Source organism: Styela clava, chromosome 6 (genome assembly GCF_964204865.1).
Source record: "Styela clava chromosome 6, kaStyClav1.hap1.2, whole genome shotgun sequence".
Taxonomy (NCBI): domain Eukaryota; kingdom Metazoa; phylum Chordata; class Ascidiacea; order Stolidobranchia; family Styelidae; genus Styela; species Styela clava.
In genome coordinates this window covers 20,824,075-20,848,980 of record NC_135255.1, presented here as the reverse complement: position 1 = coordinate 20,848,980, position 24,906 = coordinate 20,824,075, and the positions used below count along the sequence as shown (strand labels likewise).

Sequence of the window (24,906 nt, the reverse complement as noted above, 5' to 3'; positions counted from 1 at the left end):
TATAGCTGTCTCGGTACAGTATTGAGGCTCGTCTTCTGTAACTATAAGGTCAGAAGTCAGTTTGTAGTAAAGTTGTAATTTAGTCAAAGTTGTTGGAAAAATTGTATAAGCATTTAAATCATTTGGGCTGAAGGCGACAGCAAGTTTATAACATACAAAGTGGTCAACAATTTAGCGCATAAAACTATTATTGACTAGAATAGAGCGTTTTTGACTATACAGATAGACTATGTTAAATCCAAATTCTGGTTCTGGCCTGCTTCAATTCAAGTAGCTCAAATCCGAATAAATTGTGCACTTACTGCATGAAATGATTATCAGTTTTTTTTTTGCTCATACATAATTAACAATATTTTTCTCAGATTTCCTTTGAATGAGGCACTTTGCGAGAAGTGGGTAACTGCTTTGCGGAGGGCGAATTGGATTCCAACTAGTTCTTCACGTTTATGCTCTGACCATTTTAAAGAGAGCGATATTAAGAGAACCGGGCAACGCACAAGAATTAAGGACAATGCTGTTCCGACCCGATTCAAAGCATTTTCAAAATATTTAAGAAAGGTATGCATAAGATAAACAACAAATTGAATCCTCAATAACTTTAAATGTTGTACCCAAAGCGACAAAAAATCCTGTCACATATTTTAATGGGTGTTTTTTTCATATATCAGGCAATTAAGATCACTATAGCATGCAGATACCTAGTATTTTAGCTTATGGTAATAGACTTGATCTGTTATGTATTTTAATTTTTAGTTTATCGGAATAACTATATAAAATCATCTGTTTATGTGATGTGTGAGATTTTTTTTTACGACAAATGCCTTCTAAATTTTCAAAATTCTCGTTTTTTGCCACATGCTTCGGTTCAACGCATCTAAAGTGGGACATGCTCATGATCATCAAAATTTCTTGCAGGTCAACGAACAGCGAAAGTCACCGACAAAAATAAAATTTCATTCATGTGTAAAGCAGAAGTGGTCAGTGCAGGAGAAATTTAACAATGTGCTCCATGACCACTCATATTCACAGGTCATTGCTTCACCTACAAAGTTAAAAAAAATTAAATCTCAGCTTACAACATTTAAAAGCAGTAAGAAAACGTCTCCGGCTTTGTCAAAAAAAAAACATATCGATTGCAAAAACATGTAAAATCTCTTGAAACGGTGCTAAAGTCCCTGAGAAAGAAAAACTTGGTGAGTGCTTCATGTGAAGAAAGTCTACAGCGATCTGTACCTTCATCAATCTTCAATAGAATTTTAATGAATTTACAAACCGGAAAAGGCGTCAAATATCCCAAGGAGCTAAAAACTTTTGCTATGACTTTACAGTTCTATTCAAATAAAGCGTATCAATATGTGCGGAAAGTCTTAAATCTGGCTTTACCACATCCAAGCGTAATAAGAAAATGGTACCAGAAACTTCCAGCTGAGCCTGGTTTCACAAAAATTGCATTTGATGCGATCCGGCTGAAGGTGAGTGCTGCATCGCACCCATTGATTTGTGCTATGATGATTGATGAAATGGCAATTAGGAAACATGTTGCTTGGGATGGAGAAAGGTATCGGGGCTTTGTTGACCTGGGAAATGCTGAAAATCAGGATGATTCTGCCACACTTGCCAAGGAAGCTCTTGTTTTGATGGCTGTTTGTGTGAATGGGTCCTGGAAAGTACCTTTGGGATATTTTCTCATTAATGGATTGACCGGAGAAGAAAGAGCAAACATCATAAAGATTGGGATTCAAAGATTGAGTGAAACTGGAGCCAAGGTGGTATCCTTAACTTGTGACGGGCCATCTTGTCATTTTTCAATGCTCTCTCATTTAGGGTTGTTGCCTCGCATGTAAGCATGCAATCATATTTTACTCAGTCTTCGTGCCCATCTGAGCGGATTTATGTTTTCATGGACGTTTGTCACATGCTTAAATTAGTCCGAAACACCCTTGCAGAGTGGGGTGTTTTGCGTGATGGCAATGGGAACAAAATTTTGTGGGATTATTTTGTGCAGTTGCAAAAACTCCAATCAACTGAAGGTCTTAGGCTTGCAAACAAGTTGAAGCAAAGACATATACACCGGTATCAACAAAAGATGAAAGTTGATATTGCTGCTCAAACCCTGAGCAGCAGTGTTGCAGATGCGATCGAATACTCTGATACGGTGCTGAAATTCAAGCAGTTTAGTGGAAGTCAAGCAACTGTAAAATTTATCAGAATTTTTGACCAGCTTTTTGATGTGCTAAATTCCAGAAATCCCTTCGCTAAACGATTTAAAGAGCCACTAAGACCTTCAAATAAGCATATTTGGGAACCATTAATGAATCAGGCATGTGCATACATTGCACAGTTGAAGGATTCTTCAGGAAGACCAATCTTGATGTCAAGAAGAAAAATTGGCTTTTTGTTATCTGTATCCAGTGCAAAAGGCGTGTTCAATGACTTGGTCACTTCAAAATATTTAAAATATCTTTTAATGTACAAATTTAGTCAAGATCATTTGGAACTCTTTTTCTGTACTGTGAGAGGTGCTGGGGGATTCAATAATAATCCAACTGTGCAACAATTTACTTCTGCCTATAAACGACTGCTTATGAGAAGTGGGGTAAAAGGCACAGGAGGGAACTGTGAGCCCCAGGATGCAACAAGCATTTTGAATGTTTTGGACAGCTTCAGTCTGACTAATCATAATATGAGTTTAAGCTCAGTATCTTTTATGAAGAAATATGACCTTGAACCACGGACTCCACTAACTTCTGACCATGACTATGCTGACATACCTAACACAATCAGGTTGTCAGAATACAAGCTTCAAATAATCAAATATATTGCAGGATTTGTTGCAAAGAGGCTGCGAGATACCATGTTTTGCATAAAATGCAAGGAGGCTCTCGTATCATCTACTGATCATACTTCAAGTTTAATATATTTTAAAAACCGTGGAGGATTAACAGTTCGTCAGCAAGTGTTATAAAAGTTTGTAGAGAAACTGAAAAATGTTTTCAAAGAATATTAGCTACCTCTGGAGGTAGACTGCCCCAATCCACTGGGCTCATCAATGCTATCGTTATTGCAGTGCAAGATGGTTTAATCGATAAGCCTATTTTTCCCGACCTTGTAAACCACTGGCGCGATACAGGGTTTGGTGATTGCCATATTAGTTTGATGGTGAAGGCCATTATTAAAGCATATTGTGGCATAAGGGCCAAACATATGGCATGAGAGTTTAATGACCAAGCTTCTGCAGTTAATATAGGAAAAAAAATTGTCAAAGTTAATTATATTTCAGCACCAGTGAGGAAAATTTTTCGTCATTTTCTCAACAGGTCATGCTTTGGCAATGAATAATTTTAAAATAAAGTTATTAAACAAGGTCAATCATTGTCTATTTGTATCACATTTTTCATCCTGGCATGGCCAAAATTACGTAATGTGGGTGATGATTTGGAATGCTATCAACGGAAACCTAAAATAAATTTTAAGTTTAAAATTTGTTTTAAGAAGTATTTCCAGTCTTTTCTGAACAAGTACTGATTCATACCTTTCATCTCGTACGTTTTCATTTGTGCGATATAAAATGAAACGCTTTTTTTGCCACTACTGTTTTCAATTTTGTCCTATTTGTGTCATCACTCTTGATTCACGATTATTAGTTACAATAAATTAACATGCTTTATTATAGGTATAATGTAAAATGTGAACCGCCAACCTTATTCATGTGGGGGAGATGTTTACTTAGTGTGTGTTATTATTTGTTTGGTTTGTTGGCTAATGACTGGATGTTAAATAAACTTCGCTATCTATCCAAGTTTTCTGATTCTTATTATATTACAGAGGTGTGGCCAAAACTGAATAGGCTATACACTATACAGAATACCGTATTTGCTCGTTTAATAGCCCGGGCGCTTATTTTTTTAAACAAACTCACTAACCGGGCCCTTATTCAAACCGGCGCTTATTCAAGCAGGGGCGCTTGTTATTTTTAAAGTAAAATTATACACAAAAATTACGGTACCGGTATCTTTGAAGACAAATATTTGACGACATTAATCCTTTTTCCATGTCAAACGCAAATTATTCACGTCTTAAGAGTAATTCCCTCATATTACGCTTCTTATTTCCTATTGCTCTCTACCACTGAAAAATCAGCTTTCACACCGGGCGGGTATTCAAGCACTGGCCCGTATTTATTTTTATGTCCTGTTCACACGGGCGGCTATTCAAACGGGCGCTTAATCAAGACCGGGCGGTTAAACGAGCATATACGGTATGTTATGAAAAGTTTTTTTGAACATTGGAAATCGAATATATTCTAAATTGGAAACAACTTCATTTGGAAAATTACAATAATCAATGTCTTAGCTCCGATAACATTTTTTTAGCAAAAAATGGTATTAAGGCGCACAAAATATGAAGCCGGGCTAGGTAAACTATGGCCAAATACAAGAAAATGGGTTGGCGATTCCGGTAAGCCACTCGGAGCAATGTAGCCTACTGTGTGATTGGTTAGGCAATATTATTCATCCACGATTAATGCAAAATGAAAAATTAGCACGGTATGGCGAGCTTGGATGTATTAGCGTTTCATACCTAATAAGAAACGAATCAAGATCAAGCGAATATACAAAAAAATCGACGCAAATAATTGGTATCTGTCAAATCCCATATGAAATACATTACGCGCTACGCAAAATTTGGAAGTCTAACGTCAAAACGAGAGAGGCTTCAAATGGTCCCGCGAAAACGAGAGAGAAGCACACTCTATATTTATATATCTCTGTGATTTCTAGTTACTCGCACATATGTGCTTGGAGTCGTTTTTGGTTTTGCTTTTCTGTGTTTCGAGCGTCTCTTGGATTCAGGTCGTCTCGATTTTTCACTTCTTTATATTCTTTTATTCATTGTTTGACTTTTTTCATTATTTTATGATTCATTTATTAGACTTTAGCTCAGGTGTCGCCGCTCGATAACCAATTTTGGTTTTCGCGACTCCTTTCACCTCGAATTATCCGTTTTTGCTTCCTTTTACATTCTGTATGCATTTAGTGTATTTCATGTGTGGTGAAAAAATAAACTACTGATTACTGACCAAAGTTACCCTAGCAGACATCTCTCAGCAGACATCTCTCTCGTTTTTGAACGCCCCGATCACTGTTGCCAGAACTCAGATTTCAATTGAGCGATGCGAGAGTTTACGAAAAAGGCATCGATGCAAAATCAGCTGATGATTTATGCGTTGCCAGATTAATCATAAAAACTGTGAATAATTGCCAAAAAATCACAGTTCTCCCCAAAATATAAGTGTCTCACAAATATATCCGCTTAGTATAAGAAAGACAAGTATAAGTGTTTATAATGGGAAGTAAACACAACGAGTTTGACAAATATTGGATAGGTGGAAGAGATACTTACTATCGTTTAAACCTGTCCCAGTCGTCAATTTTTAATAAAATTGGTAAAAAGACCTATTTTGCCTCCAAAAAGATGTGTCTTACAATCATAACTCTCCATTTATACATAAACAACAGTAGTACATTTAATAAAGTGTTTATACAACGAGTTTCAAAAAGTTTGTATGGGGGGAAGATATTTTTATTATCGCATAAACATGGCCCGATAGTCAATTTATGAGAAAAATGGCAAAAAGACCTCTTTGCTCCAAAAAAAGAGTGTCTTGTAATTACGGTCCCCACATTTACAAAAGACCAGTAGTAGTACCTATAATAAAGTGTTAATACTGCGAGTTTGAAAAAGTTTGTATGGGGGGAAGATATTTTTATTATCGCTTAAACATGGCCCGATAGTCAATTTATGATAGAAATGGCAAAAAGACCTCTTTGCTCCAAAAAAAGAGTGTCTTGTAATTACGGTCCCCACATTTACAAAAGACCAGTAGTAGTACCTATAATAAAGTGTTAATACTGCGAGTTTGAAAAAGTTTGTATGGGGGGAAGATATTTTTATTATCGCTTAAACATGGCCCGATAGTCAATTTTTGAAAAAAAATGGCAAAAAGAACTAGTTTTCCCCAAAAAATGAGTGTCTTGCAATTACGGGCCCCTCATTTACACAAGACCAGTAGTAGAACATATTATAAAGTGTTAATACAGCGAGTTTGAAAAAGTTTGTATGGGGGGAAGATATTTTTATTATCGCATAAACATGGCCCGATAGTCAATTTATGAGAAAAATGGCAAAAAGACCTCTTTTGCCCCCAAAAATGAGTGTCTTGCAGTTATGGGCCCCACATTTACAAAACACCAGTAGTAGTACATATAATAAAGTGTTAATACGGCAAGTTTGAAAAAGTTTGAATGGGGGGATAATATTTTTATAATGGCCCAAACATGGCCCGCTAGTCAATTAATGATAGAAATGGTAAAAAAAACTAATTTGTCTCAAAAAATGAGTATCTTACAATTACGAGCCCCTCATTTACAAAACACCAGTAGTAGTACATATAATAAAGTGTTAATACAGCGAGTTTGAAAAAGTTTGTATGGGGGGAAGATATTTTTATTATCGCATAAACATGGCCCGATAGTCAATTTATGAGAAAAATGGCAAAAAGACCTCTTTTGCCCCAAAAAATGAGTGTCTTGCAGTTATGGGCCCCACATTTACAAAACACCAGTAGTAGTACATATAATAAAGTGTTAATACAGCAAGTTTGAAAAAGTTTGTATGGGGGGAAGATATTTTTATAATCGCCCAAACATGGCCCGGTAGTCAATTTTTGATAAAAATGGCAAAAAGACCTAGTTTTCCCCAAAAAATGAGTGTCTTGCAATTACGGGCCCCTTATTTACACAAGACCAGTAGTAGAACATATAATAAAGTGTTAACACAGCGAGTTTAAAAAAGTTTGTATGGGGGGAAAATATTTTTATAATGGCCCAAACATGGCCCGATAATCAATTTTTGATAGAAATGGCAAAAAGACCTATTTAGCCCTAAAGAATGAGTGTCTTTCAGTTATGGGCCCCACATTTACACAGGACCAGCAGTAGTACATATAACAAAGTGTTTATACAGCGAGTTTGAAAAAGTTTGTATGGGGGGAAGATATTTTTATTATCGCATAAACATGGCCCGATAGTCAATTTATGAGAAAAATGGCAAAAAGAATTCTTTTGCCCCCAAAAATGAGTGTCTTGCAGTTATGGGCCCCACATTTACAAAACACCAGTAGTAGTACATATAATAAAGTGTTAATACAGCAAGTTTGAAAAAGTTTGAATGGGGGGAAGATATTTTTATAATCGCTTAAACATGGCCCGCTAGTCAATTAATGATAGAAATGGTAAAAAAAACTAATTTGTCTCAAAAAATGAGTATCTTACAATTACGAGCCCCTCATTTACACAAGACCAGCAGTAGTACATATAATAAAGTGTTAATACAGCTAGTTTGAAAAATTTGTATGGGGGGGGAAATATTTTTATAATCGCTTAAACATGGCCCGCTAGTCAATTTACGATAGAAATGGCAAAATGACATAGTTCGCCCTTAAAAAAAATGTCTTATAATCAGGGTCCCATTTACACTTTGGGTAGTAGACACACTTATTGCATTGGATAATTAGTTGGTCTTAGTAGTAAGCCACCACACCACGTCAAGGTGCCAACTATCGTGATGGTTTTCATCTCAAAACTGGCGACGATCGAAAGAGAAAACCCTTAACTTTGGCATATATTGCAAAAGGTAAAATAGACTGATCATTTGTGTGTCCATGAAGCCGATGGATCTGAAAAATAATTGGAGTTAGGCATATGGTGAATATATAACGAAAAAATTTAGCATCGATTGCACTTCTCGCAATGCCATTCAATTTTGCAATCTTCCAGTGCCTCAGTTGGCACAGGAGTATTGCAACATTCCGGGTGGTACCATTCCAAACATGAAGTGCATTCTATCATAGTCTGATTTTGTATGTAGGGCAGTCGGCAGTTACAAAATATCTGAATATCCATAAATTTCGTATTGGTTTTATTGTGGTTTCGGCCGATATTAAAATTTGGTGAGAATCGTTTAGAACTTATGCCATCATAAATATTTTTTCGCAGATTTATCTCATCGAAAACTATATCCTCTGGTCTAATTCTTTCGCATAAAGCTATGCAAAAACTTATTGCAAATGGTCCGCAAGATGCACCTAACGTTTGTTGCTGGACGGGAGGAAATTCAATCTGTAGTTTGTTTGTTCCTAATGTTGGCCGCATGAGAAGCGAAATAGCATATTTGTCATTTTCTGTGTATTTCAAGTACGAACTATCATAGATTTGAATGGTATTCTGATTGAAAGAAAATATGTTTGACGCAGCTACCCAGTGATTATCATGCACGAACAAAATTTGAATAAACTTTTTGAAAGGAGCGTAGACCTTTGGGCCAGATATTGTGGTATAAAGTGTCGTGCTTTGAAGGCCGTCAGCATTCGGGTACTGCGATGACAAAATCAGCGATGCGGTATTTATAATGTCCGATGTGAACCAATCCCTTCGGAAATTGGTATTGGAGCTCAATATTTCAAAGTCAACGTTGGACATATGTACCAAGTTTCGAAAATCAATTTTGGGTGACCTAAATCGCAATGCCATTGACTGAGAAGACCCCTCACATATTATTTCCGTTTCCAATACATCATTATCAAGCAACAGTATTTAATATAGTTTATCGGTGTTTATTAAAATATTACGAGTTCACCAGACGATTCAAACTTCAAAATGTTTGCTTATTTTTCGTCTTCTCTTCAAGTATCATATTAACCTTCTAAATTAAAAAGAAACACTGAAACTTATTTACTGGACACGAAATGGGCCAATGAGTCGTTTTCTTAAATTGTCGTTGTTTTTTCTTTCTAGTATTCTCCTTGTTGCTGCATATTTGTTTTAAAAAAAAATTTTGCCCTTCAACAATTGGACCAATGAACTATTTACACTATGTGACGCGGCGATCAAGTGGTCAGTGAAGTCGGGAGTTTTTTAATAAGATACACCAGAGTGGTCCAAACTCTGTCATGCTGATACATTCTGTGCGGCTAACACAACAATTTTAGCGTATATTTGTATCTAATGGAGGAACTTTCTTGAGTTTTTTTTAGCTATTACAAATGGGGTTGGGATCCCGAGATTCAAACCCTTTTTCTATCGCTTTTTGCCCCTTTCCAAGTATTGGACTAATGAACAATTCCGCGATCGCATTTCAACGATCCAGTGGTCAGCGAAGTCGGGAGTTTTTCAATGAGGTAGACCAGGGTGGTCCAAAGCCGTCATGCTGATACATTCCGTGCGGCCATCCGAACAATTTTTGCGTATATTTGTATCTGATAGCAGTATATTTCTATCATTAATTGACTAGCGGGCCATGTTTAAACGATAATTGAAGTATCTTCCCCCCATACAAACTTTTTCAAACTCGCTGTATTAGCACTTTATTATATGTACTACTACTGGTCTTGTGTAAATGAGGGGCCCGTAATTGCAAGACACTCATTTTATGGGGAAACTAGGTCTTTTTGCCATTTTTTATCGAAAAATGGACTATCGGGCCATGTTTAAGCGATTATAAAAATATCTTCCCCCCATACAAACTTTTTCAAACTCGCTGTATTAGCACTTTATTATATGTACTACTACTGGTCTTGTGTGAATGAGGGGGCCATAACTGCAAGACACTCATTTTTTGGGGCAAAAGAGGTCTTTTTGCCATTTCTATCAAAAATTAACTATCGGTCCATGTTTGGGCCATTATAAAAATATTATCCCCCCATACAAACTTTTTCAAACTCGCTGTATTAGCACTTTATTATATGTACTACTACTGGTCTTGTGTAAATGAGGGGCCCGTAATTGCAAGACACTCATTTTATGGGGAAACTAGGTCTTTTTGCCATTTTTTATCAAAAATTGACTATCGGGCCATGTTTAAGCGATTATAAAAATATCTTCCCCCCATACAAACTTTTTCAAACTCGCTGTATTAACACTTTATTATATGTACTACTACTGGTGTTTTGTAAATGTGGGGCCTATAACTGCAAGGCACTCATTTTTTGGGGCAAAAGAGGTCTTCTTGCCATTTTTCTTATAAATTGACTATCGGACCATATTTATGCGATAATAAAAATATCTTCCCCCCATACAAACTTTTTCAAACTCGCTGTATTAGCACTTTAATATATGTACTACTACTGGTGTTTTGTAAATGTAGGGCCCATAACTGCAAGACACTCATTTTTTGGGGCAAAGTAGGTCTTTTTGCCATTTTTTTTATCAAAAATTTACTATCGGGCCATGTTTATACGATTATTAAAATATTATCCCCCCATACAAACTTTTTCAAACTCGCTGTATTAACACTTTATTATATGTACTACTACTGGTCATGTGTAAATGAGGGGCCCATAACTGCAAGACACTCATTTTTTGGGGCAAAATAGGACATTTTGCCATTTCTATCAAAAAGTGATTATCGGGCCATGTTTAAGCCATTATAAAAATATTTTCCCCCCATACAAACTTTTTCAAACTCGCTGTATTAACATTATATTATAGGTACTACTACTGGTCTTTTGTAAATGTGGGGCCCGTAATTGCAAGACACTCATTTTTTGGAGCAAAAGAGGTCTTTTTGCCATTTCTATCATAAATTGTCAAGCGGGTCATGTTTAAACGAGAATAAAAATATCTTCCCCCCATACAAACTTTTTGAAACTCGTTGTATAAACACTTTATTAAATGTACTACTACTGTTTATGTATAAATGGAAAGGGTCATGATTGTAAGACACATCTTTTTGGGGCAAAGTAGGTCTTTTTACCAATTTTATCAAAAATTGACGACTGGGACAGGTTTAAACGATAATAAGTAACTCTTCCACCTATCCAATCTTTGTCAAACTCGTTGTGTTTACTTCCCATTATAAGCACTTATACTTATATTTCTTATACTAAGCGGATATATTTGTGAGACACTTATATTTGGGTGAGAACTGTGATTTTTCGGCAATTATTCACAGTTTTTATGGTTAATCTGGCAACACATAAAGCATCAGCTGATTTTGCATCGATGCCTTTTTCGTAAACTCTCGCATCGCTCAATTGAAATCTGAGTTCTGGCAACAGTGATCGGCGCGTTCAAAAACGAGAAAGATGTCTGCTGAGAGATGTCTGCTAGGGTAACTTTGGTTGATTACTGCTCCGCGCTTGTTGCTAAAGATAGTTATCAGTGGCCGCTCAGGTGCAGACCATTACGTGAACTAAAGGCATGATTAGGCCTCTATTGAAAAATTAATTGCTCACTCTCGAATGAGATAGGCTAGGGGTTTTGCTAACAGTAGCCACCAGAGTAGGTACCGATACGGTAGCTTTCAAGAATTCTACCCTATTGAATTTGTGTATACCGTAGTTTATGGTATTCTGTTATTCCTGTATTTGGTTCCAGAGTCCAATACATTAGCTACCAGTGCCGGTCATACAATTTCATGATTTTTTCTCAATTCTATGATTTCAAATCTGAAAGTTCTAGGAATTTAATTATAAAATTTTCTAAATTAACTTGACAAAACATCAAAATGAGAGGTCGAGGAGGACGTGGACGGGGTGGAATGCATCGTGGAACAAACAGAGTGTTTGTGCCTCACATTCCATTTGATTTTGTAATGTTGAACAAGCTTTCCCAAGAGTGAAGCCAGCACCTGACGACGGAGCTTTCACCCAGGAGTAAAGCCAGCACCTGATGACGGAGCTTTTACCCAGGTCGGTACGGCACACTTTATAGATCGAGAGTCATTGTCTCGTTGTAGAGAATTCCATTCTGTTGATGAGCAAACACCCTTATTTCGGGGACGTCGGGAGATCGCTTTTCATCAATATGGGTAAAAATATAGTATAATGAGGTTGCACTAATCTAAATGCCCCGATTAAGATTGTTATCGAGACGAACATGGTGCGATAAGACGCATCTGCCGTCGTGCCATACGCCCCTCGTCTCTGAGACTCGTGGACTGTTTGTTTTATTAAATCAAATAACTTCTTTGATATGGGGAGTCTAATTCAACATTTTTTTTACCTGATAATTATAACATTTCCGAATCGCTTTGTTTTTGTTATTTCCACTTTTTTAATTTTTCAATACAGGAATTTCTATTTTGAAAGTCTGTTTTATCAAAAATTTGATATCTATCATATTTCAAACAGTAATTATATTTTACTCACTTTCCTACAGGCTCTAATAAAACGAAACCAAGACTTGAACGTGACTTCGGAAGAGCGAACGTCAATACTGTCGTTCGTGACTAAAATATGCAATACAATCGATTTCATCATTGTATCACAGCCTGCTGGGTTTGATATTCAAGTTGATGAATGCAGACAAGTATGTTTTGTTTAGTACTTACTGATTTACTGTTTAAAAAACAACAAGCCTGGTTAAGATATATTGAGAACTAACTCCATAACGAAATTGTACAGGTACTTTATGGACACCCTGTATTTCTTAGTAATTCTATCTTTGGTCATGAGAAATGTTATAAAATAGAAAATGTGATGTATGGCTTTTGAACCGCTCTGCACTGATAGAAGAATTGCATGTTTTCTGTAAGCAAAATATCCTAAGTCTCCAACTAAATGTGGAAAGAAGAAAGAATACTGGGAAGAATTATGGTGTGCAAACTGCAACCCATGGGCCAAATGCGGCCCACGCAGAAAAATTGTGAGGCTTGTAAAAAAGTGCGAAATTCGAATGATATTCACCGGTTGACTTTGAAGATTATACAGTCACTAAAATAAATCTAAAGGCAATCAATCTTGCTCGCGATATACTTTTTATATATTCAAAAAATAACAACGGAAATTGATGATTTTTCTCCAGAACATGCTATGTTATGGATCATATATATAATGGGACACTTTGCCATACATTTTTATGCCAGGTGACTGCCGCGGTGCATTTTGGAGTAGTTAAACCTTTCTTTTTTCGTAAAACGACTCAATCTCGAGATACGTTGAACAGAATTGAAAACATTTGAAATGGATTGGATATTCAACTCCACGAAAAAATCATAATATGTTACATGGAAATTCCAAAATCACTTCTTTGATAATCCCTGGCCATTAGGGTTTTTAAGCTTGACCGCAATCATGAAAAATTGCAGCATAGTGTAAATGAGAATCAAAATTTTGATATAAGCGACCGCTTCAAATTTTGATACTGAACTTTCAAACATACAGAATAACTGGGAACTTTTAAAATGAATTAGGAGCTGAAAAGGAAAGATTTTATCATTTGTATCAGAAAAAAATTATAAATTTGAAAAACAAAAAATGAGATATTTAGGAGCTGGAGCCTGGAGCCACTAAATTTTTGGTAGCTCCAGCTCCATCTGTTATGACAAGCTTGACTCCAACTCCGACTCCATCAAAATGTAACGGCTCCATGGCTCCGACTCCAGCTCCCCAGCCCTGCCTATGACATTACAATGTCCTAACAATTAACTTGTGCGAAGCGAACAATGCATGTCATAAGATCAAATAACCAGTAGTTTTGTGCCTGCGAGTACTAGTGAGCCTTTTAAATATAGGTGCACCCGTAGTTTCACCCAGTTATTTGTATCTGGCCATCCTGTATTAAAGGTTGCACACCCCCGGTTTATGTGACGGCTATCTTAATTTATCTGGTTATTCACCGCAATTTAACAGCAACAGTATAATAAATAAATATTCCAGATTATTGAAAAGGTGAAGAAAGGATTCCGAAATCACACTCCAATGACTGAAACGGAGAATGGTTTTGAGCTCGTTGATGGTCAGGTATAAACATGTTTGCTTGTTTTTATTTTCTTTATATTAGCTCATAGCAAGGATGCTGGCTAGTGTTCACTTTTGTGTATACTTTGATTTTACTTTATACCAGCTCCAACAAGACTAATTCTCTATTGAAAAGCTAACTATTGAGGAAGCATGGTACTGTGGTGAACATACCCTACTTTTACAATTCATTTCTTGCTTCCAAAGACTTTAAATCGAGACTGTAATCTTTTTTCACTAGCAAGACTTTAACTCTGGTGAAATTATTTAGTGACATATTTTTCTCAAATTTGCTGCAATTATAGGTCATCAAAGAGTCAACATGGGTTTTAAAAAAGTCCGTGAAAGTTAAAAAGTGTATTCCCCCTCCTCACCCCTGTTTGCAGTAACTGGTAGCATTTCGGTGTTTGCCTTATATTTCTCTTCGAGATGAGTCCCCTTTCTATTTAGGGTGGGCGTGTGTGATATCGCTTCCATCAAATTCTTAGCTTCTTTTTTTAAGTCTAAAGGATAAATTATCAGTAGGGATTGCAATTCGTCCTTGAAACATGAGTAAGTTGGATGCTATCGTCACACAATGTCATAATGATTATGTGTAGTTCCAGTAAGTACTTGCATATCAGCAAATGCTCCTAACTTTTCTTTACGATGATTCCCCTTCTATTTTGAATGAAAGTGTGTGATATTCAGCACTTAATATTAATTCAACATTATAAATCAGGGGTGCGGCCCGTGGACAAGTGCCAGTTTTGAATGGTGTGCGGCCACCGAAACAAGTTTTTTTATTCAGTTCAATCTGGTTCCCTTTGTGTTGCAAAGCTTATATCAGAGTCCAATTTATTATATATGCCTATGACGTTACAATGTCATAAACAGCGAAGCAAACAACGCGATTCACAGAGCTATCACTTGCTGAGCAGCGGGCAATTTAAGAAAGTGCGGAACATTCGGTAATGAATTAGTAAGCACGGCCAATTGAAGATTAGGCAATTGGAAAGCAGTTTAAAAAAATTTACTATTATTAAGAGATACAAAACGTGAATAAGTTTTGGTTCCAGCCTATCAATTGATTTTTTCTAAATCTAATCTAAAATCAGATTTGATAGCAAATTATTTGGAAATGAACCCTGGCGATTTTCACCGAAATATCTCAAAATGGGTGTCATAAAACCACTTGAAAGACGAAGACTTGAAAAATGGATATCGAATTTCTAGCACTTCCATTAACTGATTAAAGCAAATTTGGATCCAGCAGCAAATTTCTCCCTGAATTCGTTTAAATTCGGTGTGACAATAAATTTGAATAACAGTTTTCAGAAATGTATGCGTTTTAACTCATCATTTCTGCAAGGACCCCCCTAACAATGCTATAAGATAAATAGCGGAAAGACACTATTTTTTGCCTGCGACTAATAAACAGGCAAATGTTATATGAAGGTGCGGCCCGCGGTTTTACCAGTTATTCATTTCTGGCCCGCCTGCAAAAAAAGGTTGCACACCCCTGTTTTAAATCATCAAATGTAACCCCATTTTGTCTTTGTTATCGAAATGATTCCAATAATTTTCCACTTGTCTAAAACAATGAAGAGACAATAAAATCATGACATTTAAACTAGTAAGCAACAACTAACAGTCAACACTAAATAAGTCTTCACGAATCAGATAGCGAAAACAAAAGTTCAGTATCACTTTTACCAAATTCTGATGAGTAACTTCCTTTTTTAGGATAAAGTCTCAGTGGGGATTGCAATTCCTCCAGGAAAAATGAGAAAGCTGGATTCCTCAACTCATATGAGTCACAAAATACTGCAATCATCTCTCGCTGCTATTCGTCATGTCAGATGGTTCGAGGAAAATGCTTTTCATTCAAGCTAAGTGAGTTATGAAATAGTAATACAGTAACATAACTAATGGCTATTGAGCAGTGGTTCTAAAATGGTGGGGCGCAACCCACAAGGAGAGTGTAGACCAGTTGTTCCCAAACTTTTTAGTGTTGGGACCCGCTATTTATTACCACAGCTTATGGCAACCCACTTAACTTTAATTTAATTTTCTTTTGTTCTTTTATGACATAACACAAAACACAGCAATGGCTAATCATCGCAAAACTACCGTGTTTCCTCGAAATGAAGATCTGGCCTGAAAATAAGATAATGATTTGAATTTTCAAAATGATTTTAATTAAACCCTACCCTCAAAATAAATTTAAAATGTGTGGAAAGGTTCATTGGCCCGGGGTAAGGTGAAGATCACACCACTATTCAAGATTGTGTGATATCACAATTATGATATTTGTCACTTGATTTTTGTATAGGAAATACAAATAAAACAATGGATGTCGGTTTTATATAATGTTCATTAAAAAATCTTGTGATTTTCTACAATGTAATTTTATTTTTGATAAATGAACACAAAAGACCTCTTACAAAAAAACCTAGTGTTCTTCTTCACAAAAAAAAATCTAAATCCTGTCTAAATTTCGGGGGAACACGGTAAGAAGTGCTGTACAGTGTACAAAACTGCTATGTGTAAAAAAGCCACATGGTCATTCTTTGTGTAGCAAATTTTTGTTCTTTTGAGAAATTCATAAAAAGGAAATTTTCACAGATTAGAATTTAAATTCTATTAAATTCAATTTAATTTCTTTAATAATTTTTTTCTAAGATTTACGTATTCGAGTCGCCACCGATCCTAATAACCAGTAAAATTAATTAAAGTTTTCTACATCTTTTCACGACCCACTAAGATTCCCTTAGTGACCCATAGTTTGGGAACCTCTGGTGTAGACAATTGTTTGAGGGGGCGTGAAGTTAAGAAAAAATGAACGTATTTGTTTTGCTTGTTTTTATAACTCAATAATTTGTTTCATCCACAGATTTTCAACGTATTTTTAAATAAAAAATTCTTTCCCCTTACTATCTGTTATTTAAAGCTTATTGTTAGCTAGTTGTTTTGTGGGGCGCGAGACTTGACAAATTCTTAAGAGAGGTTGCGGCTTGAAAAGTTTGAGAACCACCCTTAACTAGATTATTACACTTGCTTGCTCTTTGCCTTGTTCAGAGAGGAAAATTAATAAATAAAAAATCGTTTTCCAGCATCAAGATGTTGATTAGTCTCCTGAAAGATCTCCGATCAAGATTTGCGGGGCTCGAGCCTTTGACTATGTGGATAATAGACTTGCTAGCTCACCATGCGATCATGAATACGCCAAGCAGGCAACCTTTGCCTATCAATGCAGCTTTCAGGTTAGTTCAAGAAAACATACAGAGTGACCTTAAATTCCCTTTACAATTTCAATTTTGTCATGAGGGCATTTCTCAATATATCTTAACCAGTTTTGTTGTTTTTTTATACGGTAATTGTTCTTTTACCTCATTTGATACATCTGTGAGGGCCAAAACAATTTATTGAGGTAACGATAATTTCCCTCTGCAATTTTAAGACTTTATGGTATGGATGGGCAATATAGAATACCGAATCCGGAGGATTCGAATCCCAAAGTATTTGAATCCAACAGGATCCGATAACAGGATATGATTTCCCCCGCTCTGGCGCCATACGTCGATTTTTGCATTTCGGGTTTCTAAATATCAATTAAAAATGAGCGTTTTTCTTGCGTGGAAATCTCTCGTTTAAATAGACTTGCGTCTGCACGGAAAGAACCCGTAAAATCGGTAAACTTCAAACGCTGTAATCTCAATCGGCGTATTCTGGACTGGAAGTCGGCGAAGTACACCTTCCGTCGGAGACTCGTTATTGCACCATTTTTTGCGTTTTCCTGCTTTGCTATCTAGCTAGGGTTTAATAATAATAATTATTTGTGCCGACTTACTGGCGATATTCCGATAATCTGATTGCAACAATCTTCAATTGTTTACAGGCGTGCCTTGCTTCATTTTACATTACTGTAAATGATTTTCCGCGACCGGCGAGTTTTCCCCAGAAAATGATGCATGTAAACCAAATGCCAGGTGTGAAATGTTTCGACATTACTTGCGATTAATTTAAATCAAATATTATTTAGGAATAATTTTATTACTATTATTGCACCAGCTTCCGAAATACAAAGTTATATCGCAAAACACGACGATCTGTCGCATTTAAATTTCACACTCAAAAGATTACATATCTTTCGGTCAGTTTCTATCGTTCAAGATAGACGCACGTTTGATCGAGTGTCTGTAGTAATTTTATTCGCCGATAAATTTAAAACAGGATGCCACATCTGGCGAAAATAGTTACGTATTGAGTTTGAGTAGGGCCAAGTCTGGGTAGATAATGATATGTAACGATAATAATAGAAAATGAATTCGTCTTTAGATGATATTAACTAATAACTAACTACGAAATCGCGTTTACGGGAACCTTGTTTTGCATGTCTTGATCGCACAAAATAAAAAATTGGTTTTAATTGATAGTGGTTAAATTTAATATTTTACATCGGTTGCATAGGTTGCAGTGGCCACACGCTGGTCCTGCATCTAATTAATTCTCAGCGGGTGTGTTTAGTACACTCGGCACTCTAACATTAATAATGATTTAATGCCGTTTCATATCTATTTTTGTATTTAACAGCTTACTATTAAAGTGTTTGAAGCGTGTCTTAATTTAGCATATCAGTATTTAGAGATTACATACATTTGGAACAATTGAAAGCAAAATATTGTGATATTCTTAGATTTCATTGTCCTGGGAAATGCGTGTTTAGTATCAAATCAAATGTTAAGGACATTTCCAAATACATAATACATTTATAGTAATACAGTTATAATTTTTTGACATCTAAATCCAGCAATCAGGAAAATTCCCACTATTTGAATAAGTATGAAAATAGAATAGGATTCGATTTAACTATTCTAGAATATTCTAGAATATTAAATTATTCTACATTGCCCATCCCTACTTTATGGACACCCTATCATTTGTGGGTGGGTTTTAGTACTTCTAGTATGAAGTTCTCCCATATGTGAGAAATTTTGTGTGTATTTTTATTTAAATTTAGAAGAAATATTGTATTACTTTTACTATTAATGGGAGATTTGCTTGGTGCCAAATTCTGTAATTTTTGTGCCATTCGTGTGCTACTTACTATTTTATGTGTGACATTCCTGATAAATGGCTTGCTCATTGGTGTGACGCATCGCGATAAGCATTTGGAATACGCTCGCCACCGCACCTCTGTCTACCCTGCATGGGTTCGAATTTCATGCTTGTATAATTATGTGCGAGATGATTGCTGGACTCCCTGCCGCCACAGGGTGGCTCACCTAGGCGCTGGCCTGTTACGGCTTCCTCCACCATCAAGTCCATGTATCTGAAACAAATAACAGGCTAACTAATTCAATACCCGACATGGACTGGTAACCGGGTGAAAGGATGTGGTTCGGCACATGATTAAGCTGTCTTACCTTACCCCCTCTCCTCTACCCCAGGATAAATATGTGAATCCTATCCTAAATTATCTTATTTTTGTTGAGTTAGTGAGAAATATGCAATTTGTAAAAATTCTGGAGACGTATGAAAATTTTATATCTTATTTGTAAGATATTTATCCAATTTGTAAGAATTATTTTCATATGTCTGAAATTAGTGTTATATCTGTGAAGTTCTGTTTTACATGGACAATTTTGGGTGATGATGATAAATTTGTGTGAAATTTTGACGACTTTTTGACAGTTGTGAGTATTCACATTTGCAGAATAATTGATGCAAATAAGAATGAATTCATAACCCATCATGCCTTTGACCCTGCCTTTTTTCAAATGACTTGTCAATAAATAAATAAATGGAATCATTTTTCAGGTGATGTCTTCAACTTCTCTCTTCTGGTTTCTTCCTTCCTGGTTCAGCAGGAATCGTTGACCCATGTGAAAGTGGAAATGTCAGAGTTCATACAGTAATGAATTTGGAACAACAAGATATGGTAAGCACGCTTTTTCAATATGTCGGAGAATTCCTAATATTTTTTTCAACACCCTTCACTATGTTCCAAGCCATATACAAGGAATCACCCTGGCATGAATAAGCATTATATGAAAGATTTGTATTAATTTAAGTAAACACTGTTCAGGAAATAAGACTGTTGGCATCGCTGGATTGTTATCTTCTGTCAAACCATGTAACCTCCATCCCATCTATGGTGCGATCATTGTGTTCCCCAGCTTTTTATTTTAGGGGAAGGGAGTATGGTTTGGAAAACAGGTAGGGGTGTCTCTCCAGTGAATAAATGTATTTTCACATGTTTTTACTCTAGACAAGGCCTTAGATTACTGGTTTTCAACCGGTGGGCCATGGGCCACAAACTTAATAAAAATGGACAGAGTTATTGAGAAATTGGGTAAACTTTGATTGTAGTAGCAATGAATGATGATGCTGTTTTTTCTTTTGAGTGGTAATTCTCATATTAATTATTAGAGTGGAGGTTTCTATCTTTGGGAATAAAATTTTTTTGTTTTTTTCTTGCATATGAAAGCTAATGGGCCACAGTATTTTCTGTGTAACAAAAGTGGGCCACGAAAGAAAAAAGGTTGAGAACCACTGCCTTAGATAATCAGACGATGATATATACCCAGGGAGGGTTTTGAGGGCCAGAACTAACCCCCACTTATGAAATGTATTTTTCTGTATCATACATAGCAGTTTCGCTTTTAAGATCCTTAAGACCAAAAACCCTCGAAAGCCGGACCCGTTAGTTGCTACGGTCTAACTTGGTCCCTTCCCGTTTTTTTATTTCCTGGCTACACCGCTGTGAGGCACTACCAATCATGGCTATAGCGTGTCCTACTTAATATTGTCTGCTCCAATTTAATAGTACCTTTTGGATTAGGTGAGCTGTTGCTTATTTTCAAATAAAATGTTTTATCAATTGTCGAATACATCCCATCATGCTCTTATTTCATTATTATTTAATTTGTAATAGGTATGTTACACTGCCCAGACTCAGCTCAGAGTTCTAGCTCACGGAGGTTTTTGAGCAATTTTGGGACTGGAAGGAGAAACATCGATCGCGACTGCGATGTCAGTGTGGAATGGAGTTGTAGTGACACCTAGTGATAGAGCATACGAGAAAGCGACGGAGAAAGACGCAGATTCTGAAGCGATGGATACATCACAAACATCGTAAATGCTGGATTTCAAAATGGGAGCTAGAGATTAGGGAATTGTCTGTTTTTTTTTTTTTGGAAAATGGGATTTTGGTGCAAATTTTCCGATTTGTTTTCTCAAATTTGATTGGTTCAAGTTAGAAGGCTGGGCAGTAACCTAGCAAACCCAAACAGAATTAAAGATAAAAATCTTCAAATATTTTTCTATTCAGGAAAATTCTGATTTCGTACAATTTGTGTGAAATAGTGTCTTTGTATACAATTGGACATTATTATAATTGACTGGCCATTTTTCCAATATCTGATGATTTCAGAATCTAAAATTGAATATATTTTTTTAATCGAATCTCGAACACTTGGACAATATATAGCTTTGACTGTTTTATTGTAATGGGTCCTCCAGACACACACTCTATCACTCGAACAGTTTGCTGAGTGTTAACACACAATAAGAAACATGTGTCATATTACTCGGAAGAAAAGAGTCACATGTCAGAATTGTTTTTTAATAATTTGGTACGAATTTGTCCTTTGGTTAAAAATTCCTGTCTAAGTCGCTTATTTCTCATATTTAATCTGAACTGTTAGTCCCCTGGCCTAGTCGACGTTCTGGTGAATAGGCATTGATATGAATATAATAATCATGCCTGCCTATTTCAAATAAAAATAGTCTTGTCTGGTTTCGAGACTCCTGTCCTGGGAAAAACTATTATATTTTAATTTACTGCAAACCACTTCATGTCTTGATGGCAATAAAAAAATAAACCAATTTGCGGCAATTTTTCTGATGTAAAATGAAGTGAAGCGGAAATAGCCACGGTATATGTAGTCTTGTACAAGGCAGTCCAAAGTCTAAGTTTATATTCATTGCTTTGCCAATAAACTGCACCTTCACAGCTTTGTGACTGAAATAATCATTTCAAATCCAAAATTCTTAGAATATTCAATTAGCAGAATCGCTAGTCTGCATTTGCGTAATAAATGGCCTTTTTTGATCCACTAGAGTTCCTGATTTGTACTAGTTAAAAATTTTAACAGAATGGTTGGTGCTCCCGAAGTATGTGTACCAAGATGGAGCACAACCTGAACACAGTATGTGTACCCGGTTAGGGTTATGAGGTTGTGCGCCATCTTGGTGCACAGACTTCGGGAGCGCCGAATAATTTGATTAAACATTTTGAAGATTTACAATTGCAAAAGTTTTTGTGGTCAAGATTTGGGTTTTCTCATGGCTGTGATCTTCAACCTGGATCGGGAAGTGTTTTCCTAGTTGCTAGAATTTAGTGTGAATTTCCCCAACATGAGTGAAATTTATATCTCAGATGGTCTTCAATTTTTGTGTTTTATTAAAATTTGATGAACGTCCTGAAAAATCTTCTCCGTGCTGTTTGAATTTGTCGAATCATTTGAACACCTTTTTTGAATTAATCAATAAGGTTGCTTGTTTGGTGAAATTGTGGCCAGTTGGATTTTTCAAAATAAACTTGGATTTTGTGCTACTTTTTCGTTTCTTGGTGTGTAAGATTTAAATTGGGTGAAAATGTTGATATTGTTTTTCAGCAAAAAAAGGCTTGCAGTACAGTTTTTAGGATCTTTTAGATTTAGGGCCTATGCCAGCATCAATCATTTATTTTGGTTCTCTGACATAAACAATACAAAAAAGTAAACAGACAAACAATATGCAGAGCATAGTTTAAAGATTTTTGATCTGGTTTGGGATGTAATTATTTGTGTGGGAAGGCCTTTGCATATCAGTGTATAAACTCTAAGAGCAGGTGTATAACTCCAAGAGCAAGGCACCTGACTGGCGGCCAAATAAGTGTGAAGTAAAAGTTACATTGTAGGAACAATGTTTACAGTGTTGCAAAAGTGGAAAAAAATAAACCTCGCACCAAAACTTGATTTAATTGCAATCTCAAATTTCTTGAGTATTTTATAGCTGAAACATCAAAATGGGTAGCAGCATTAGGCAGGCCGGATTAAATCATCCAATAGGACAAATTTGGCCCATCTGCCGTAGTATGCTCATGACAGCCAATATTCAAAAGTTTGTTCATGCAAATAATAGTTGCAATTCATGACCATCGAACCATAAACACTACAGGCAAGCTGTATCAAACCAGGTTCATTTCAATATTTCTACATCTACAGCTCTATTTGTCAAAAACCGTTAACCATGTAAGAACGCTATCCGATCCAGGAAAGACGTTTAAATATGTATAAAAAGGGGTCATTTTGAGAGACTGTTTTAGCAGGACTAAAATATATTTTAAAAACTGTGGATTGACAGCTGGCAAATTGTGCGACAAAATAAAATTTTGGGTTGTTGGGCATTTATAGGCATGAACCAGGTACATTGAAACAATAAAATTTTAGCTGAGAAGATAAAAAAAATTGACTGGTAATCAATAGGCAAACGGAAAATATTAATCAGAAAATATGCATCAAATAGACAAAATTAGTCATTTCTTCAAGAATAATTCCATGAATATCACTATAGAAACCAATTCACTACAGCTTGTTAAAGGATGAATGATCAAATATACCATTTTGATTTAAAATAAAAACATAAAAAGAAATTTTCAATGCAAAAAATGCTTTTATTAAAAGATTGGCTTTGGCTTCAGTATGAGTAAATTAAGAATATTCTTGAATAAATGAAAGTGTCACGTATAAAAAGCAACTTAACAGGCAAATATATTATGAGTCAGCACCTTCTGAGCTAATGCACAGCTTATGTTAGAAGATATATGATAGGACATTGAAGAGTTGTTAATCAAATTGTCTTATAGCAACTCAATATTTTATACAAGTTTCTACAGTCAAGATGTCAACTACGGGCTGTCCATGATGATTAAATTTCAACTTCCAGTCAAAACTGAAATTTTTTGAGAAAATGCCATGATAGTTGCAAGTGAAAAATTTTGATTTGGATTGACATTAAACAGCTTTTAAATATTGGGAATTATTAAAGTGAGTACGGTAACTTTAGACGGAATGAAATTAATCGAGACACGACTGCTCAAAGTTGATTTATAATTTTAACATAAAATTGACATGTAATCTCTGGTTAGTTACAACTTCTTTCACCATCATTAAGGAATATAAATGAAAGTGTTTCATATGAAAAGCAACTTAACAGGCAAATATATTATGAGTCAGCACCTTCTGAATAAAAGAGTCAAAAACAAGTCAAAATAATCGAAAGTCGAAACGAGACTGCTAAGTTAATTATTAATTTTATCATAAAATTGACACATAATTGCTGGTCACAACTCACAACTTCCTCCACTAAATTAATCCATTGCCAATTCGGAATTATAACCTGATATTTTTTGATATAGCCAATTATATTATTTTCGTTATCACACACCTGAAGCGGCGAAGCTATTGGCTCAGTCAGCAATCCGCAGGTCAAACTCGTTTGGTACTTACTTGAATAATATTGAGAATCTGCTTCAAGTCCTCCTGAATCAAGTTTTAATAAATTCGCAGCAACGTGATCTGCCGCAACAAGTAAAAACATCCAAATAAAAATGTATCCTACAGACCGGAAATTGAAATTTAGTCGTCATGGCTACCCTTCTTGTTGCCACCAAGCGGCTTGTGTATTATCTGCGAGTCATGTTAATTTGATAGTTAACATTCCAATTAAGGGTCAGTATTACATGTTTTTAAATGTACTGTATAAAAAGTATATACCCGAGTAATATCATACAAATTAAAATTCTGAAAAATGTTCTTGCGGTCAGGGGTCAATCGTTCAAAGGTCATAGACTCGTATGTTCTCTATTGTCACCTAGTGTATATCACGAAATTTTTGCTCTTCGAGAAGGCGTGTAGAACTGCGGTGTCTAGTTCTTGTGTCCTATTGATGACTAATAATTATGGACTAGTCACAATCACAAACTCATATCTGAGAATTGCTGAATGGCACCTAGGCCGTAGGGTGGTCGCCCACGGTTAGCTGAACCATCAAGTCTAAATTTTCTCCTACTTTGTCCT

At 35.9% G+C, this 24,906-nt stretch overlaps 1 protein-coding gene and 1 pseudogene across 2 annotated transcripts in view; one reads left to right on the top strand and one right to left on the bottom strand.

Annotated features, from left to right (window-relative positions):
- LOC144424596 (interleukin enhancer-binding factor 2 homolog) overlaps positions 1 to 22,528 on the top strand; it is a 195,932-nt pseudogene extending 173,404 nt beyond the window's left edge. Inside the window, exons 3-6 of the transcript XR_013476825.1 lie at positions 15,524 to 15,670; positions 16,895 to 17,043; positions 19,601 to 19,721; positions 20,718 to 22,528. The product of XR_013476825.1 is annotated as an interleukin enhancer-binding factor 2 homolog (transcript). The remainder of the gene's footprint in view (positions 1 to 15,523; positions 15,671 to 16,894; positions 17,044 to 19,600; positions 19,722 to 20,717) is intronic.
- The window catches only part of LOC120330659 (uncharacterized), a 313,252-nt gene that overhangs the window by 159,094 nt on the left and 129,252 nt on the right, over positions 1 to 24,906 (bottom strand). The window lies entirely within an intron of this gene.